At 42.5% G+C, this 18,412-nt stretch overlaps 1 pseudogene; it reads right to left on the bottom strand.

The window, feature by feature from the left end:
* Positions 1-6,246: 6,246 nt before the first annotated feature.
* On the bottom strand, positions 6,247-10,287 carry LOC122012280 (annotated as a pseudogene).
* Between the last annotated feature and the right edge of the window lie 8,125 nt (positions 10,288-18,412).

Below are 18,412 nucleotides of genomic sequence, written 5' to 3'. Positions count from 1 at the left end.
CAAAGCGCAGGGTACAGATCGGGATTGGCAGAGCTGTTCAGAGTCAGCCCGACTGGCAGGTGATGCTTAGAGGTTGGATCTGATCAGAGGATGCGAGGCAGATGCAGGCCTCAATAGATCAGATGAGCTAAGCCGTGCGGGAGTCGGGGAATCACAATTGTCCGTCAAGGGGTAATCACTACATACCAACGATATGTGCGGAGACGGAGGTTTCTAAATGAGAAGATGCTTTCACAACCAATAGCAGCCTGACAGATGGCCTTCATTACAAGACAAAACCCATGTGTAAAGGCGGAGGTTTCGAAAACAAGAAGATGCTTTCACGATCAATAGCAGCACGACAGGTGTCCGGGACTACACGACAAAGCCCAGCGTCTAACGCTTTCTGACAGGATGGCGGGTTCTAGAAGCGAGAAGGGGGCATAAAAAGAGGAGGCTTCTTCGTACGCGGGTACACGCTCTCTCGTCACTTTTTTCCACAACTTTTCACTTTCAGTCAGTTTTTTCCTTCTCTTTGCATTTTCTGGGGAAAAAGTACCTGACTTGAGCGTCGGAGGGCCTGATTCGGGGACTTTTTCCCTGGGTTCTGGTCTCTAACGTGAGGAGGGGGATCGTCTGAGTGTGTGCAGGGACCTGCAGCATCGTCAGCCGCCCGTGAGAGCCGAATCACCCACGACTTTCCGTCAGCAACCAGGCCGTCGCGACCAGCCTTCGTCCGACTCAGCCTTCGGACGGGATCAAATTTGGCGCCGTCTGTGGGAACACAACAGCCTGTTCTGGAACGTGAAGATGGACTATGTCGGGAGGTTCTCTGCTATTATCATAATCCCGGAGGATCTCGATGCACATATTATTTTCTATCCTCACTCCACCGGTATTCGGGAGTCGAGGGATCGAGTGGAGCTTCAGCTGGCTGACAGGTATTCGGGAGTTAAGGAACCGAGACAAACCCTTAGTCGGTTGAAATGGCTTCCCGATCAGGTACGATCACAAGCTCTGCTCTCTCTTTACGATTATAGGAACTGCTATATTTCCCTGATAAAAGAGTAAGAGCCTAGTTCCTTGATCAAAGATTAGAGCCTTCAATTTCTGATCGGACACTAGGGGCCCAGCTCCCAGCTCATACACTTGGGACACAGCTCCCCAATCATAGACTTGCAGTACCACTTCCCGATCAGGGTCTAGGGGCCTCGCTCTTTGATTACAGGTTAGGGATCTTACTCTCCGATCAGGGACTAGGGGCTCAGCTCCCCGATCAGGTGTATTATAGGCTCCGTACCCTTCGCCGTGAGGCTCTGCATCCTTTTACTGCTACAGGCTCTGCACCCTTCGCCATGAGGCTCTGCATCCTTTTACTGCTACGGGCCCTGCACCCTTCACCGCTCTGCTTCCTTCAACCACGGTGCTCTGCTTACCTCTACTTTTATGAAATCTGCTCCCCTATATTACCATGGGTTTCATTCTCTTTGACGGTCGGGGCTCATATTATCACCTTCTCCCCTCGCTCCACGGGTATTCGGGAGTTGAGGGATCGAGACAGATCCGCAGTCGGTAGGCACCACACCGCTGTCAGGTATGACATAAGATTTATTTCCTCATGCTACTACATGTTTCGCTTTTACTAGCTTCAAAGCTTATCCTTCCCCGTTCGGGGTTGAGTGGTTTTCACTGGTCTCAGACCAGCTTATTGGATTTCATATTTCCCTCGTTCGAGGTTGAGCGATAGTCACTGGTCTCAGACTAGCTTATTGGATTTCTTATCTCCCCCATTCGGGGTCGAGTTATCGCCATCGGTCTCGGACCGGAGTATTATTACTGGTCTCGGACCAGCGCCATCGCCACCGGTCTCGGACCGGAGTATCATCTTGGTCTCGGACCGGCGCCGCCACCGGTCTCGGACGGTGTGTCGTCTCGGACGGCGCCGCCCGCCAGGTCTGACCGTGAGCCTCGTGCTCACGCCCACCGGCCTTTTAGGTCGGTAGTCCCAGACTCTCGCCTCGGTGCGAGTTATAAGTGAGCTCTGCTCTCACGCCCAAGCACCTTCGGTCGGCTCCCATGCGAGAATCAAAAGTGAACTCTGTTCTCCAAGCGACCTTCGGTCGGTGCCCGAACTCTCGCCTCGGTCACGAGTTATAAGTGAGCTCGCCCTCACGCCCGACCTTCGGTCGGCTCCCATCAGAATTAAAGTAAGTTCGTTCTCACGACCTTTGGTCGGTAGCCCCGAACTCTCGCCTCGGTCACGAGTTATAAGTGAGCTCGCCCTCACCAACGACTTTCAGGTCGGCTCCCATGTGAGAATTAAAAGTGAGCTTTGTTCTCACGCCCAACGACCTTCTCGGTACCCCAGAACTCTCGCCTCGGTCGAGTTATAAGTGAGCTCGCCCTCACGACCTTTCAGGTCGGCTCCCATGCGAGAATTAAAAGTGAGCTCTGTTCTCACGCCCAACGACCTTTCAGGTCGGTACCCCCAGACTCTCACCTCAGTGCGAGTTATAAGTGAGCTCTGCCCTCATGCCCAACGACCTTTCAGGTCGGCTCCCATGCGAGAATTAAAAGTGAGCTCTGTTCTCACGCCCAACGACCTTTCAGGTCGGTAGCCCCAGACTCTCGCCTCAGTGCGAGTTATAAATGAGCTCTGCCCTCACGCCCAACGACCTTTCAGGTCGGCTCCCATGCAAGAATTAAAAGTGAGCTCTGTTCTCACACCCAACGACCTTTCAGGTCGGTACCCCCAGACTCTCGCCTCAGTGCGAGTTATAAGTGAGCTCTGCCCTCACGCCCAACGACCTTTTAGGTCGGCTGCCATGCGAGAATTAAAAGTGAGCTCTGTTCTCACGCTCAACGACCTTTCAGGTCGGTAGTTCCAGACTCTCGCCCCAGTGCGAGTTATAAGTGAGCTCTGCTCTCACGCCCAACGACCTTTCAGGTCGGCTCCCATGCGAGAATTAAAAGTGAGCTCTGCTCACGCCCAACGACCTTTCAGGTCGGTAGTCCCAGACTTCTGACGGTCATGGCTCAGATTATTCTCTTCTCCCCTTGCTCCCCGGGTATCTGGGAGTTGAGGGACCGAGACGGATCCTCAGTCGGTTGACATTACTTTGTGATCAGGTATGATAAAGGTTCTATCCCCTTATATTGCTACAGGTTTCGTTTCTATGGGCTTCAAGGCTTATCCTCACCCGTTCGGGGTTGAGCTATTACCACTGGTCTCGGACCAGAGTATTACCACCGGTCTCGGATCAGAGCATCATTAACGATCTCTCAGTCAGGCGGTCAGACCAATTCCCAGTCAGTCTTCCAGACAAATCCCCGGTCGGGCTTTCAGACAAATTCCCGGTCAGGCTTTCAGACAAATTCCCGGTCGGGCTATCAGACAAATTCCCGGTCAGGCTTCTAGACCAAGTCTTGGTCAGACCTTCAGATCAATTCCTGGTCAGGCCTCCAAACTGCTTCTTTGTCAGGCCCTCAGATTGTTTCTGGGTCCAGTCTCCAGATCGAGTACTGGTCAGGCCTCCAGAGCACCTCCCGGTCGGGGTCCCTGACTCTTGCCCCAGTGCGAGTTATAAGTGAGTTCTGCTCTCATGCCCAACGACCTTTCGGTCGGCACTCATCGCTCTGCTCGCAGCTCTGCCTGACATTCACCGCACTCGCTCTGCTCACTTGCTGCTCTGCCCGGCACCTATTATACTCACTCTGCTCGCTGCTCTGCACGATACTCGGCTCCCACGTTCCGCTCATCGCTGTTGCTCAGTCGGCATTCATCGCTTCACTCATCGCTCTGCTCGGCACTCATTGTACACACTTCGCCGCCCTGCTCGGCACTCATCATGCACGCTTCGCCGCTCTGCTCGGGACTCATCCTTAACGCTTCGCTTACCGCTGTAGCTCGGTCAGCACTCACCGCTCACTCGCCATCCTGCCCGGCACCCATCCCACGTGATTCACTGTCGCTCGGATTCATCATCGCTCGGTCTGCACTCGCTCAGTCGGTACTCGCTCGGTCTCGCTCTCTATGGCCCGGTCGGGATCCATTGACGCTCGGTCAGTACTTTTCTCAGTCGCGCTCACGGCTCGAGCAATACTTTTCTTAGTCGCGCTCACGGCTTTGCTCGCCCATCTTTCTCTCTAGGGATTGGTCGTGATTTATTGTCGCTCGATCGCACGCTCGACACCACTCGCTCGACATTCTCAATCACTCAGTCGGCACTTTTCGGTCGTCTGATTATCGCTCGATCATTTTACTCAGCATCTCTCGATCGTCTACTCGATATCGTTCGACATCTGCTAGATCGCTCTTTTGACATTCGCTTGATGTCTTTTGTCGCTCGATCGGCGCTTATTCTTTTCGTCGCTCTGCTAGGTACTCGTCGTCCACAGCTACTTGTTCAACGTTATATGACAGAGCCGCGATATGACTCGACATTCAGTAGTGATTCTATTTTTCATTTGGCTGGGTCTAGTCAGTCGGACTTGCGCCTCCTTCGACTAGACTTGAAGGGGAGGCTTGTGATACGGATATAATATGAGGGGTAGAGGAGGAATAAGAAAAGGGAGGCAGGGGCATTCTAGGGATTTTACTGTAGCAGTCCCTTTTAGGGTACTGTTCACCCGGAGAGAAGGGGGGGCTCGCGTTTTTGTTTTCCGCCGCAAACTTCTTTTCCTTCCTCTTTCTGATGAGCGCCTCGCCGGCGCCGGCTTCCGGCCACCACTCTTCCTTTATCTCTCTCCCTATCTCCCTCTTATCGCCGATGGCATAGACAACGCCCAGTAACATCTCGTCTGCTTCTCTCCCTCGCCAATGACGAAGCCGTCTCCTCCTTCGAGTTCTCCCGGCCGCTGCCTGGAACAGGGACCAGGGGAGTGATGCCGCCGCTCCCTCTCCTTCTCATCCGCCTCAGCTCGCCGGAGCCGCCGCAGAGCCACCTTCCCTCTGCCTCCTCTCCTCTCGCCGGAGACGCCTTAGCACGTCGGAACCGCCATAGGGAACGCCACCAGCCCCTCCCTTCTTCCTCAGCTTCGTTCGTGCGCCGCTACCAAGCCGGCAACTCCTCCTTCCTCTCTCGCCGACCGCGGTTTCCAGCCGCCATCTCCTCTCTGCTCCCCATGCGCACCATGACCCCCATCGCGAGCGCCGGCAGCCCTTTCTCCTTCTCCGTGTCGACGTCGCAGTGTTCGGAGCCGTTGCCGGCACTACTGTTCACCCCCACAGTCTGAGCCTTCACGTTGCAATCGCTGCCCCCTCCTCGCTATGGCTAGTTGTCGCCGTCTTTCAGACTCCGACGCTTATACGGGGCAGCTATCTCGTCGTCGTATGCCTTCGGGCTGTGTGCCATGTTTGTGTGCCCGGTCTGTATGCTGTTATTGTGTTCGAACCTTGTGCTGATCTTGCTCGTATACTGTATTCCACCCTAGTGCGGCTCCTATATATGTGTCGGGTTCCGGCCTACGTGCCGACCCAGCGTCCCGGCCCGCTGGCCACCCTGACGGCTAGCCGCAGCATTGCAGGCGTGTTGCTGTCGGCACGGGCCACGGCCGCCACCACTCAGGTCGCCGGCGGATCGGACCTGCTGCGCTTCACCGGCCCGATGACCGGCACCGCCTTCGCGCTCGACGCGGCGTATCGTCTTGGCGGCGTGCCGACCCAGCATCCCGGCCTGCGTGCCGACCCAGCGTCCCGGCCTGCGTGCTGGTGTCTTATCCCGGTCTGTAGCTCGTCTTTCGTGCCCGTGCCGCGTTCAGCTCTTCGTCGTCAGATCCAGCTCTACAGCCTGATCAGAGTTAGCTACTCTTTCGGGTCGTGACAACTCGAGCCATGTCCCATCCGAGGGCGCCCCCCTGGGCCAGGGTACATTTTTCGTCCATATTCTCTCTGCATTTTATTATTTTATGACTTAGTCTTGTACTCATATATTCGTTGGATCTGCCTCGAGCATCGAGGTACCAGGGGCCGGGTCAACCCGGTCGCTGACTGCAGGTAGCGTTGACCAGAGGACTTTCGAAGACTTGGTCAACACGGGAGCCATCTCAGCACACCCCCCTCCGGGACGTCGCGACTTCGTCAACATTCTCACCACCTCACCCGACGGTCCGTCTGACTCAGCTTCCGGACGGGATCACTCGTCTTTTTTGTTTTTTACTCTTTCCTTCCCTTCTCTTTCTTCTTTTAATCTATTTTCATTTATATAAGAATAATAATAATAAAATATTTTTCTATTTTTTAATATTTAATTATAAAAGAATATAGAATAAAATTAATAAAGAAACCTGATTTTTATTTCACTAACTCAATTCACAAGCAAACTACTAGATCATTTGGTTCTTCGGTTCTTCATCAATTTTTCCTCCCTTTGCACAAAATGATGTGGTAGCCATGCCTGAAATGTTTCCAGGGTTTCAAGATTAATCGAAGATGGATGAACGTGAACTTAAAGTTGCACAATTGATGCTTTGTAACACTATGAAGATAGAACGTGAGAAATAGTAGTTAGGCTTACGTTGATTTGAATGGCGCACTGGTGGCTCCGATAGGCGTGCTGAATGCGACATCCTGAAAAGGGCCTGCCATTTTGCCCCGGGGAAACCATCCGAGGTCACTACCTTTCTTTCCCGATGGGCATTCCGAGTATTCTGCTGCAATCTGAAACAAACACACATAGCAGAAGGAACGAAGGAAAAAAAAGATTTACCTTTTAAAATCAAATAGATTTCTCTATTGAAATCGTGGAGTATATTGAATGAGAAGCAAGATAGAAGAAAAAGCATATCAAATAGAAAACTAACAGGAAGTAGTACACATTGAAATGCACAATGTATGGATCAGAGATTTTACCTTAGCAAACTCTGCAGGAGGAACCTTGTCCCCATTGCTTAGCCAACCATCTTGCAGTTTCTTATACGCTTCATTTATCTTTCCTTATTTTTCGCATAGGGCATGTCTTGCTGAAACCAATAATAGCTTGATTAGAGTCCATATACAAAGGCTTAGACTCAATAAACATCTTTACTTGCATCAATGAATTGGCATATATCTAAAAGGTGAAAACGAAAATACAGACTACAAAGTTTAAGATGACACACTGCTGTCTGCTAGTAGTATCAAAGACTATTTCAAGAGCCACCAGGGTCTAGCTCATATGGTAGAGCGCTCGGGAATCAGTTCCTCATACCTCTATTTAATTTGTGCCTCCGGAGCAATGGTGTAATAGTTAGATCCTCTAATGGATAATCAAAGGATCTAAGGTTCGAATCTCATCTGTAGGGGATTTTTTCTTCTAGTGAGAAACAAGCCTAAGAATACTGGTCATTTGAATGAGCCTACATTAGCGCATCCATATTTATTTTGGTAGCCAATTGGACACTTATGTGGGGCCGGACATGTCACCTTCAGGATTAGTCAGTTCAAAGAACTAGATATTTAGATTATCAAAAAAAAAATTATTTCAAGAAACTACTATCAAGGCCTAGGAATGGAATAACAAGGCCTCGAATTCACTTCTGATTAAGAAACTACTACAGCTCAGGGACATCTTGCGCGAACGAACTGGCACAACACAACAAGCACAAGACATGCTGGCCGGTTGGTACCAATCTGTCCAATGGGGTTCAGCAGCAGCAGCATATGAGTTTTTTTTGCCAAGAAAAAATGAGCCCAAAGCTTGGGCAAAGGTTGTGTGGATGCCCTACGTTATGCCAAAACATCAGTTTGCTCTTTGGCTACTTGCAAACAAACGCTTACGCACCAAAGAATAGCTCCTGTATGTACCATGCAAAATCTGCCTGCTATGTAAGCTCGCCAATGAAACAATGGATCATACTTTTTTCATGTGTCCCGTCAACAACACCGTTTGGAGCAAGGTGAAGACATGGCTCCACCTATGACACGAGTTGTGCACCTCCAAAAGAATGTTGGAGGTCTTCGCCCGGTGGGGATCGCTAGTTGACTAGAGCACGACACTTAGGTGTCTCTTGTATGATCTTTTTACTTTGGTAAGCTAGTAATCGATGTTAGTTTGTGAGAGATGTACCCAACATTGAGAGGATGTTCCTTGAGATTCAGACGCATATTTTCCGCTTTGCGAGCATCTAATAAGTAAACCCTCCATTGATAAACAATTTACCTTCCTTCAAAAAAATAAGACTATGTCGACTTTAGATGCACTTGATTGCTTATTTTATACCATATTTTATAAAAGTGTAATTAAAAAAAAAAATACAAAAACCTCTAAGGTAAGAAGTAGACATCCAGTCAAAAGTGTTTCAAATGGTCAGTCTTATTTGATGCATTTGAGCAGTTCTGAACAATAGCAAGCAATTCATGTTCCATCTACTTGGTATCAATTTCCTGAATATTAATCCTAAATTATATGTAATAAATACTAAAAGAAAATTCATATAGAAATCTTGTCACAAATTAACTCCAATTGTTTGACCAAGCCAACCTATAGAATCTCCCTTTGAATATCATGCACATAAAAATTGTTCAAAAGATTTCCTGGCAATATCTCTATCATTCCAATATGCTTTTACAAAGGCAAAAAATAAGGTTAAAAGAAATTGAGATAACATTGGCATTAACACCTCTATGCTTTCTAAATTCATGATTACTAGTAAATCCAGAGATGTGATTTACAATTTAGGATCAAGTTCAGGAAATCACATGTTACAAATGCTCTTATTTTTCCCATCAGAATAAATAGAATTTGCCAAAACAATCCAGAAATTTGTTGGGAGTCAAGAGAAAAAAACTGATTTTAAAAAAAGAATAATAGTAAATACAAAAATAAAAGGGAAGAAAAGTGCTAGAAAATTTTGACCGAAACAATGCCACCAAGGAAAATTATGATCTACATAGTTATTTTGGTATGTTTAGTCTGAATCAATGATCATTAACCTCAAACTCGAGTTCCCTTGCTTCATGAACAAAATAAATGAGCCCTCATAGGTTGGCATAGTTAGTACCTATATAAGTGTTTGATCCAATAGGTCTTGGGATCAATTCTCACCAGGTGCAAAATGCCTCGTTGATTGTCTAACCTCCCCATGCAAAGGGCCGTTGTGCTAGAGCAAAATGCCCCCCTAATTTACCTACCTATATCTTAGCGTGGGACTGGTAATACTGAACCGCATGGGGTCAGCGATGCCACCTTTTTCTCCAATGAACAAAATAAATGAATTCTTAATAAAAATCATGCAGTCATGAAATCCACTAGGCTACAACAAAGCATACTTGCACTAAGCTTAAGTGGAAGTAATGGAAGACAGACAAAAATTAAATTATGGCAAATTTGAAGAAGGAAATTCCGTGTAGCCTCAAGCAACAAATTAACTCTAGATAGTGAGGTAAATGTCTTGATTGAGCATGCATTGTTTGATCTTTAAACTAAGTGTTCCTCTAGAAGAGGTTTGGCATCCTCTGAAATATTTAATACATAAAGTCTGAATTTCATATACAATTAGTTAAAGGATATGAAGATAGAACCTGGATACTTGTTTTAGTTGACAATAATTTTCTAAGACGCATCCTTTGTTTGTTTGAGGAAACAGCCTATGTCAGAGATGCCATTTTAAGAGTATCGGCTATGCCAGAGAGACAATTCGATCAAAAGTTTCTTTTCTCCCCGTCATTGTAGATGATTGCAAATTTGCAATTATATTTTATTGCTCTAACACGAGAAGAATGAAATCTGAAGCCAATGTAATAGGAAGCTATCAGAGTGATAGCTTTGGCATTTGGAATGTCACGAGCACTCAAATTAAAGTTACCACGTAATGAGCTAATCTAGATGATAACAACTCCATCAATAATCATCGAGTACCAGCAGCAAAAAATTTCAATGTTTTAGGAGAAACTTCTAATTAAAGGGAATTCAGATCACAAGAAAAAAATGGTTTAACCTTTGGCATCACTTGACTTGCCACCCTTCCCTTTGCCCTTTGAGGCACCGTCATCGGCTCCAGAGGCAGCCTGTTTTCCCTTCCCCTTACCGCTCGATTCCTTAGGCTTCGAGTCTGTCCCCATCGCCTACTAATACCTGACAGCAACCTACACGAAGAGATAAAACGATTTCTTTGACGATGTCAATAAGTAGATTCCCACATCCGAAGCAAAGACGACCAAAGATGTGCTTCGGCGCAAGCCATAGAAGGACGGATAGTCGACTGAAATAACAATAGGAACACATCAGTAGCGTTCAAGAGCCTGTAGACTAACCTTAGCGGCGGCGGTGGCCGAATCCTCCTGCTTCGTGGTGATTCTACCGATCATGCCCCCGTGGTCGCGAAAGTATTAAAATAACTGAAATAAAAATAACCTAAATATGTAGACTTCTTACTGAAATAATGAAATCATATATTTGTTTTACAAAATTGAATTTAAAATGTATTTAACATTCATTTCAATTTAACTACTTGGATTAACTTATAATATTAAGATTCTCATATAGTAGAAAAGTAGGGATCCATTTTTTTACTATTCTTATTATCACTATAACAAATATGGTATTAATCACATGTTACGATACTATTCTTTTTATTAAAAAAATGTATATTTTTTTCAAAATTTAACATCGTACAAATTTCGATCTAGAATACCTAATGTTTAATCCTGAATTCAACATATGAATTTCAATATGACCTTAAGCAGATTCAGTAAATGGTGGGTTTATTTACTTTGATCATTACATAAATAATCTCATCTTGACATAATTATCAAGGTGACCTTAGCTTATGAGTATGTCTTTATTCACAGCTACATAAGTTGTCCCATAAGTAATGGTCTTACCTCTATTTATACTTAACAAATAAAGATAATTGTCCATGTGAGTAAATCAATCTTAACCTGCCAACATGTTCATTGAGACTTTAATCCAAAATGTAACAATATATACGCTGAATAGATCATAGTATTTTACAACATGTTACATTTTACGAAGTCACAAAGACTTTCTATATCCTTGAAATGACTCTTTAGTCAGTAAAAGGATCTGTAAGCATATTACATGTATGGATGTACTCAAGAACTATCTATTTATTATCAACAATATCCCTAACAAAATTATACTTAATTTCTATATGTTTACCTTCGCTGTGATATTTGGAATCTTTGGAAAAAGTTATAGTAGCTTGACTGTCACAAAATATTATAACAGGACTCTCACCATTCTCAACAATGTTTAGATACTTTAGGAACCTTCTCAACCAGGTAATTTCTTGCATATCCGCTGCATAAGCTACATAGTTTCTATTGTAGATAAAGCTACACTAGCCTAGCCATATAGCTTCTATTATCGATAAGGCGATACAAGCCAAGCCACATAGTTTTCATTATCAATAAGGCTACATAAGTCTACTTCTTGCTATTCCATACGATGTTGTCATCATTTAGCAAGAAGTCATATGTGAATTTTCTGTCATCAAGGTCTTCCGCTCAATTTGTGTTTGTATAGCTTTTCAGACTCATCTTAGATCCTCGAAAATAGATACAACAATCTGTTGTCTATTTGAGATATCTGAATATCCTTTTCACCGCTTTCTAGTATCTCGATCCTGGGTTTGACTGAAAATGACTAATTAAGTCAATATTATAACTTATATCAAGATGAGTACACAACATAGTGTACATTAAACTACAAAGAGCACTACATATGATTTTTCCTTCATTTCGGATATTTCTTTAGGAGTCTTGGGATGTTGCAATTCGATATATTGAAGTGTTGTAGCATCTTAGTGATATAAGCCTCTTGAGACAAATCCAAAAGCCTTTGTGATCAATTTTTCATGGTCTTCACTCCTAAGATGTAGTCAACTTCTCTACAAAATCAATATACTTCATTTGAGTATATCCTTTTGCAACTAGTCGAGCTTTGTATTAATTAATCGATCCATCCACTTTCCTCTTGATTTTGAGAATCCACTTATTTTCAATACCCCTTCGGCCTAGAGGAAAATCAACTAAATTCCAAACTTGATTCTTTCTCATTAACTCCATTTTATCATCCATTGCAAATTTCTATTTTTTTCTCTAACTGAGCTCAACCGTTCAAGGTTCATCGTCATCAATTGAGAGTGTTATTAATTTCTCATTCTCAATATCAAATCATTTTCGAGGTTTAATCTTACGAACACTTCTGTGTAAGTTAAGTTGTTGAGAAGTTAACTTATGACTTGACAAATTACTCCCACTAAGTTGACTAGATTCAGACATCTTTAATAATTTCTAATTTGTTGATAAAGGAATATTATCCTCTTCCTCTATTTCAAATAAAGGAATTGTTTTATTAACTTCACCTCTTGTTAGAAACTCAATTTTAAGAAAAGTAGTATCTCTTGACTCTATTTCAAAGATGGTTTCATCTTGTTGCTCACCAATAAAGACATAACTCTTAGAATGTCTCAGAATACCTTATAAAGATACATTTCTTACCCCCGAGTCCTAATTTTTCATATTTGTGAGTCTTATCATGAACGTAGGCAGCTAATTCTCAAGGTCTTAAATTACTCAAATTTAGTTTTCTGTCTGCCCAACATTCATATGGAGTAGATGGAATAGAATTAAAAGACATTCAGTTAAGTATATAGGTTGCAGCTAATAACAAATCTCCCTAATAAGAAATTGACAAATTAGCTTGAGCCATCATACACCTAACCATATCTAGAAGAGTTTGATTTCTTTTTTCAGTAACCTCATTTTGCTTTGGAGTTCCAGAAATAGTGAGTTGTCTAATAATCCCTTTTATCATTACATATTGTCTTGAATTGATCAGACAAATATTCACTTCTACGGTAAGTACATAATGTTTTAACCTTATATTCTAATTAATTCTCAACTTCGTTTAAATAACATTTGAAACAATCTAATACTTCAAATTTATGAGAAATTAAATACACATGACCAAATCATGTAAAGTTATCAATAAATGTAATGAAATATGAACTTCCATTTCTAACCTTTGTTAGCGCAGATAGACCGACAAGAGGGGGGGTGAATTGCTTGGTTACAACCTAGTAGTTGTTAATCCAAGGCAAATGAAAAACACTAGAAAATCTTCTTTTTGAAGGCAAAGAAGCCTTTTTACACTCGTTGGATGCTCAGAAATTAACTAGGAAATCAATATAGGAGTTGTTGAATATTTCCTAGGTCCAGGAGTTTTTTTATAACCCTTGAAAAATGTTATCCACAGCTTGAATGCGCCTTCAAGGTGGTCCAAGGAGTCTTCCATCAGATAAATTCTATCTCCCAAGGATAAAATTTTATTCTCGAGTAACGGTTAGGTGCCTTCTAGCCCATGGAAGGTGCCTTCCATAAGGCAAAACGCAAATCAGCTCCCATAAGTTGATCTTTTCTTGTGTGGGTGATGCTTCGGCTACTCGGAGTTGAGCTCACCTAAACCCAACTCTAACCTTCTCCTTGAGCAGACTTTCTTCCCAGCTTTTCATCCCTCAGACGATGTGTACGTCCTTCTTGTTCATCGATGTATTCTTCCGCAACATCTCATCCAGGATGCACCAAGCCCGTCGGCTCCTTTTTCCATATCATCCTTCTCGCTAGCTATGTTTTTTGCTCAACTTCTTGTGTTCCTAAGATCCTACACACTTAGACACAAAGATCAAATACACAGGACCTAACTTAACTTGGTTGACTATATCAAAATTGCCATGGGGGTACTTACAACCTTCGCATTCATTGGACCATAAATATCCGAATGAATTAATTACAATAGTGACTCAGCTCTAGTAGTCTTACCAAATGGTTTCCTAATTACTTTTTCAGCAAGACAATGCTCACATATAGATAAGTTAATCTTATATGAGTGCCTAAACAGACCCTCTTTAGCTAATTGATTCATTTATTCATGTCCTATATGTCTTAATCTAGCATGCTAAACTTCATCATTTACATCAACATCGTTAGTAAGAGCAATATTTGAAAAATAACCATTATTGTCATAATTAATATCTGGTTCTACATCAAGAACCATGAAACCATCCAATATATGATCATAATCTATTAACACAGAGTTAATTCTCAGTTCCACATGATGACTGTAAAGCTTATACAATAACTTAAATTAAGAAGACTATTAACAGAAATCAGATTCCATCGAATCTCATGAGCATACAAGACATCATATAGAAATAAGGTAAGTCCACCACGTATGTTGAGTTTGCAAGTGTCAACTCGTTTGACTTCAATCTTTGCATTATTTCCCATATATTTCCATTTGTTGTTAGCTGGTACCCAACAATACTCCACATATGTAGTTCGATCATGAGCTACATAGTTCGTTGCTCTTGAATCTATAATCCACAAAGGATAAGAATAGGCAAACAACACTGAACTAGCAACATAATGTTCATGAAAAGAAAATAAACATGGATTTACCTTTTTCAGCTGAGTACATTCCCGAGCTCAATGCCCCTTCTTGCCACAGTTATAGTAAGTCAACTTGCTTTTAGATTTCTGTCCATATTTCTTTTCTTTCTTCTTGATTAGGCCTTGCCTATCAACAACACTGGCTTCTTTTCCCTTTCCCTTTCCTTTTCCTCTTTTAAACCATTTTTTTATTTTTGGAACCAGAGCCTTCAGCTATAAAAGCTAGACCAGAAATCTTTACCGATTCTATTCTCTCCACCTCTAGTTCTAGATGGCGTGAGACGTCAGTAAAAATCTTGATACTTTCACTGTGAGTTAGATTCTATTTTATTGTTTCCCAAGAATCAGAAAGTGAACAGATAACTGCTTGAACCTATTTTTCATCAGTCAACTCATGACTAATAGTTTTTAGCTCTCGATTCATATTTGCCATTTTCCTCAAATATTGGGTCATGGTAACATTCAGGCACTTTTTGTAGCTATCAAACTTTATTTTCAGCTGACGAAATTTGCTTAAACTTACTCCACTATACCTCTCTCTAAGGCAACCAAGACTGCATGAGCAGATGATAATGACTCGTACTCAAATACCAAGTCCTCTACCATTGAACTAATCAATATTCCCTTAGCATGGGTATCAAGGTCACGTTTGTACTGTGCTATAGAACCATCAGTAGGTTCTACCATGAACTGATTTACAACTTCTATGACTTATTTTTCCTCAAGAACATATTATATCTTAAGGTGCTAGATTTTGTAGTTATCTCCATATAATTTCTCTCTATTATTGAGTTTAGCTATGATATTCTTATTTGTCATGATCTAACATAAATAAACACATTATTTAGTAATTCAGTATATTTCACATGTATATAATTTATGATTGATTCAATATTAATTTAAGTTGGTTTACAAAATCAAATGGCAACTACGTTTCCACTCATCATTTGTATAATCCAATATAACCAACATTGATCAATACTATTATATACATCCCATTAAATGAACTAATCATTAAGTGAATAAATCATGAAATGAACTCATCATTTAAATGAACTAATCATTCCTTTAAGGTTATTAACACATAACATTCCCTTTTCTAATTTGTTAATATATAACATATCTTTTCATAAAGTAGTACTATTTGTACATAGCAACAGTTTCTACTACATGATTTTATTAAACTTAATGGGATAATACTATTCGTACATAATAACAGTAACAATAACAACACTCTAATAAGCTAGATAAGCTAACACCATTACCACTAGGACAAACACTAGTGTAGCGATCAACATTATCTCTATCATCTTGGACTCAATTAGGGCAAATCTCATATAAACCATCTTCAGGATTCTCTATTGGATTCACATTCGGATCCTCTTGTGGATCCTCCTCAAATTCTTCGAGATTCTCTTAATCCACATGGTGAAGTAATCCCACACACAACTATACATATGAAATTCACCTTTCGGAGAGCCCCCATAAATGGTGTGCTACTTCATTGAGGTGTATCGGTAGCGATCAAGCCAAAATCCAGATCCTATAATTATTTAGGATTGAAAACTCTTCCTACTCGAGCTATGAATGCTCTTAATCACAACGTGTGGCAGCCACTATCAATGTCTGATGACTTTCAACAATTTGTAATTGTGCAACGTGCAATATGCACTGCGGATAGTATAATTGCGTGCTATGTGAAGTCATATTTGTTATAGTGGATGATGATTAAATACTACACTCTTAATAATATCTTCAGCTTCTTCTAATATTTTGTTCATAAGAGCTCCCCAATAGCTAAGTCAAATGAAACCTTAATGGCATAATAAATCCCTTTATAATGTATGAATGATCAACCATCTTTTAAGCACATAATGTAGACATTGTTGCAATAAACTCTTATATTAATCCCATGACTCAAATAATGATTCACTATCCTTTTGAATGTATGAGCGGTCTTGCTAGGAGGGAAGTACTTGCTTAGAAATCTTAATTCACATTGATCCTAAGTCGCTATACTCTCATCGGGAAGCGACGATAGCTAGATCTTAGCCTTGTCCCTTAATGAAAACAGGAATAGTCTAAGTCTTATAACATTCGTAGAAACTCTATTTTGCTTAAGGGTTGTACAAATTTTTGGCACAGCGGGGCTAGAAAGAGGGGGGTGAATTGTCTGAAATAGAAAAATAAAATCTCTTCCTGATCCTTAGATTTAGACTAGAAACGCAGTTAAAAATAGAATTAACAACTTAAAGAAATAAGTAAAAGGTCACTATTTACTTGGTTACAACCTAGTTGGTTGTTAATCCAAGGCGGTTGAAAAGCTCACTAAGAATCTTCTTCTTTAAAGATGGAGAAGTCTTTTACACACACTGAAAGCTCAGAAATAACTAGGAAAGTGATTACAGAAGTTGTTGTGCTATTTCATAGCACTAGAGGTTTTTTTATAACTCCTGAAAATCTTATCCATAGGTTGAGGGTGTTGGTGTTGCAAGGTTTCAAACATAGTCCCACATTGAAAACACATGGGAAAGATCATGGGTTTATAAGAGAAAGATATCTCCATTTGGCATGAGGTCTTTTGGGGAGAGCCCAAGAGCAAAACCATGAGGGCTTAGGCCCAAAGTGGACAATATCATGCAATTGTGGAGATATCTAAACTCTTTTCGATCCTACAATTGGTATCAGAGCCCAGACTGCCAGAAGGTTTAACCGCCGATTGTGCACAAGAGTTATGGTTTGATTGAGCCATGTGTGTACAATATTGACCTCGAACAAAGAAATTGGGGGCTCCTATGTTCGGATCAAGAGGATCAGACACCGGGCAGAAAGTCCTAGTTGCTGCTAGGCAAGGAAGTCCTAGTAGGTCGGGTGGACCGAGGGGTAGAAAAACTTGGTGGGTCGAGGATCGAACATGGGAAGCCTGTGATCCTTTGTTTGAGGGGGGATTGTTGGTGTTGCAAGGTTGCAAACATAGTCCCACATTGAAAACACATGGGAAAGATCATGGGTTTATAAGAGAAAGATATCTCTATTTGGCATGATGCCTTTTGGGGAGAGCCCAAGAGCAAAACCATGAGGGCTCAGGCCCAAAGTGGACAATATAATGTAATTGTGGAGATATCTAAACTCTTTTCGATCCTACAGAGGGTACCTCCAAAGGGCTTGGAAGGCGCCTCCAGCGAGGCATAGTGGATAAAGCTTTATCCACTACCAACGGTAATAAAATTGGGTCGAAGGTGCCTTCCATAAGCATGGAAGGTGCCTCCCTTGCTCATGGAGAGCGCCTTCCATGCTCATGGAAGGTGCTTTCCGCCTGAAGGAAGCGAAGGGGCGCAGGGTGCCTCGAAGGTGACTTCAATGCTCTTTGAAGAAGCTTCCAGTAGCGTATACCTTGCTCCAAGCCTTCCTTTGGATCTTTCGTTGCTCCGATCGCTTGAGTGATTGCGGTCAACTGAAATAGGGCTCACCCGAACCCAATTTTCAGACTTCTTCTTGAGCAGGCTTTCGCTCCAGCTTCTCGTCCCTCGAACATCGCATACGTTCTTCTTGTCCACCGGTGTACTCTTCCGCAACACCTCGTCCCTTGGATACACCAAGTCCGTCGGCTCCCTTCTTGTGACATCCTTCTCGCTAGTTGTGTCTTCCGATCGACTTCCTATACTGCTAAACTCCTACACACTTAGACATATGGATCAAACCAATATAAGACCTAACTTAACTTTGTTGATCACACCAAAACAACCACGGGGTCCAACACAAATCTCCAAAAAAAAATTCCAAATGTAAATTTGGGTTTTCCATGGGCACTCCACTAATTTGGCAATGTTGGACCATACATATTAAGGTTGACTTAAGCTCAAAGTTATTTGCCTCAATAGTTGGTCTGATAATGCTGATCTTAATCCTCTCAAACTTGGTGTTGCATAGTCTCCAAGTAGTTGTTTGTTATTATTTGCTATGATAAGGTCCACGGGTATCTAATTTTGATCCATTGCTCTTTGTTCAATTAGTGTTTGATGAAAAGTACGATCAATCCCT

Source organism: Zingiber officinale, chromosome 1B (genome assembly GCF_018446385.1).
Source record: "Zingiber officinale cultivar Zhangliang chromosome 1B, Zo_v1.1, whole genome shotgun sequence".
NCBI lineage: Eukaryota > Viridiplantae > Streptophyta > Magnoliopsida > Zingiberales > Zingiberaceae > Zingiber > Zingiber officinale.
The sequence above is the reverse complement of the archived record's forward strand: the minus strand, read 5'-3'. Positions and strand labels throughout refer to the sequence as shown.